The following is a 2,816-nucleotide window of genomic DNA, read 5'->3' as shown; positions in this document are numbered from 1 at the left end:
CTAGCTCATGCTTCTAAACATGTCACCAACACAGTAAAAAGTATACAAATAAAATCTATTCTTGTAAGACATACAGTGATACTATGCACTAAGTTAGAATCTTCCCCTAGAATTATAGCCATGAACCATTAATATTCAAGTAAGACTAAATACTGTAAGATTTCTTTGAAAGTCAAGAGCACCCATGACCTTGATTTCTTTTGGTTTCCTTTTTTATGCATGTAATAAATATTCATGGATTGTCATTATTACACAATACCATCAAATTTCATCCTCTTGAGGCCAATTCATTACTTCTATTATCTTTAACCTTTATCATACACTCTATTATAGCAAAAATAAGAAGTTTAATCTTATGATTCTGAAATTGAACACTTGTCTCAGAGTACCTTCATAGTGAATGGTTGAACTGATTGCTTTCCTAATTATATGTAGAACCCGTACATATATATATTTTTAAATAGCAAACTGTTTTCATATGTAAAAAAAGTTAAAACTATAAAAAAAAATAAGTTCATGGAAGAGGAAAAAAAATATTCTCCCTTCCAAGTGGAAATGTTCTTACAGTAAATAACCCTTCAAAATTTACAAAGCTGATATATATAAAGGGATAAAACTGAAAATCATCATCATAAAAATTTCTCAAACAAAAATTTTGTTCTAAGGGGAAAATTCTACAATAAAGTATGTTTACAAGCTCAGGAGCAGCACCTCTGGTTGTTGCATAATACACAGAAATATACAATAATACATTCAAATGAACCACTTGGTTGCTTAACAGACACAATCCAGTACAAGAAATAATACAATCAAGTCAAATAGGAACTGCACAGTAATGCACTACCATAGTACAATCAGCAGTCTCTGAAATTATACAAATATAACCACAAAATGCATTACCATCTTTCAGTGGGGTAAAAAATGTGAAAAGGAGGGATTATTTAAATCTACTAAAATCTACTGCACAGTTTAGAGCTTACAATGTGCCAACATGAAGAATATGAAGTTTCAGCAATCATGAAATACTTATCAAGTAGCACCAACCATTGGAATGGTACAAATGAACTGTGCTGATATTCTGGCACCAACCCTAAATTGTGAGCAACATTTCTGCATTCAATGTGGGCAAAAATGGCAAGAGTATGGTGCTCAGCACACAAAGCAGCAGCAATTCTCAGCAGAAGATGAATCTAGCAGTGGAGAGTCTATCACATATGAAATTATATTCAACAGCCTTGTTTCTCTGATGTATAAAAATCCTCATTGCATCATCACTTGCCCTTCTAAGATGACACTAGCATCAAAATATTGATTCCATAATGTAATTAAGTATATGATTCTCATCACAGACACAACTTCAAAGTGCTGACCTATTTTACTTCAGATAATGGTATTGTGTTTTTACCCTTGATTAGCAGATGGAAACAGGGGACATTACATTTTCTTAAATGTGTATGATATAAGAGGGACATTGCAGTACAGCAATATTGGGCATAACGGATGTGTGTGTGCCATTACCAGTCACTTCATGATTAAGGCATCCTTACACTTTTGATGAGTATAACACACTTGTACAGCCCTTTCACATTATGTATGTATGTCAACCTATAACCATAAAATCTGCCTCAGTACACATTGATGACAAGGTTGTGTCTATCACAAATGGAGCTTTTTGTTGAAAAATAGCTTCCATCACTTCTGCTGAACATATGGCTCTTTCCTCCCTGTAGGCAAAGCACCCCTAAGAATATTTTATGGTGGATGTCTTAAACATTCCCTTGTGTGATGTAGAAGGTGATGTTGAATTTTCTTGGAAACAGGTGGTAGTAAAGCTGTTGTCATATTGTTCATAGCATTTATATGTACATACATCACACCTCATACACACAGCAAAGACTGTCTCCTAACCCATAAACTGCAGATTTCCTGTTTTGCTTATACTTGACAGGGCCAAATATTGTGGGGAAAACAAATCTATCTTTTCATGATTACAAAAAGAGAAAGACTAACTAATTATAGGCCATGAAAATGCCAATTGTGCCTGATAAGCAGTGTTGCTAATGTGAAAAATGGCAAAATGAAAAACATATTGGGTTGTAAACAAAGTGGGATATTGATGAGCTTCTTTTGAAAAGAACACTCTGCAGAGGCACGCAGCACTCTGACATCCAGTCACTGTTTTTCAGCATTTTATGGGTTTATAAAAAGCTTTGCTCTTTCATACACTTTACCTAATACTGCAGTTTGTTGCATACAGCCAACAGGGATTTTACTCAAAGAAAGTGATTGGTAGGTTAGTATCAATTTCTGATACAAAATGATAATGTTATGATTTTCAGTCTATAATAAAACAACCATTTTTCATTCATATATCACAAGGCTGTATTTGTCTGCTGGTGTATTAGTATATCAAGATGATGTGAACTACAATACTGGTATTCCTTTGCTTATAAGTACTTTTGTGAAGGACAAATGCTGAATTTGTACTTAAGTGTCCTTCCATAAGATGCTGTACATAATCTGTTTCTACTTGGATAATCTAATTCTCTGTGAGTAATGTCAATGACAACAGTATTTTCTACTTCTTAGATATTCTCATTCTCAATGACCAAAGTTACTGACAACATTACATTTGTACTATATAGTGTTGGAAACTGCTAGGCACATGGGTTTGCTGAGATTATCAAAGACCTGATCTGAACATCAAGGGCTGGCTAGGATAAGCTAGGTTCAACATATTCACTTGGTCTGATTACCAAGTGAAATCAGCCAGTTTACTTACTCTGTGCTAAGCTAGTTAGGCTCACTAATTATTC

At 34.1% G+C, this 2,816-nt stretch overlaps 1 protein-coding gene across 1 annotated transcript in view; it reads right to left on the bottom strand.

The window, feature by feature from the left end:
• The window catches only part of LOC119592950 (muscle calcium channel subunit alpha-1-like), a gene marked incomplete at its 5' end in the record, with an annotated part of 130,968 nt that overhangs the window by 31,751 nt on the left and 96,401 nt on the right, over positions 1–2,816 (bottom strand).

This window comes from Penaeus monodon, chromosome 31, assembly GCF_015228065.2.
Source record: "Penaeus monodon isolate SGIC_2016 chromosome 31, NSTDA_Pmon_1, whole genome shotgun sequence".
Lineage (NCBI taxonomy): Eukaryota > Metazoa > Arthropoda > Malacostraca > Decapoda > Penaeidae > Penaeus > Penaeus monodon.
This window is presented reverse-complemented; position numbering and strand designations above follow the sequence as displayed.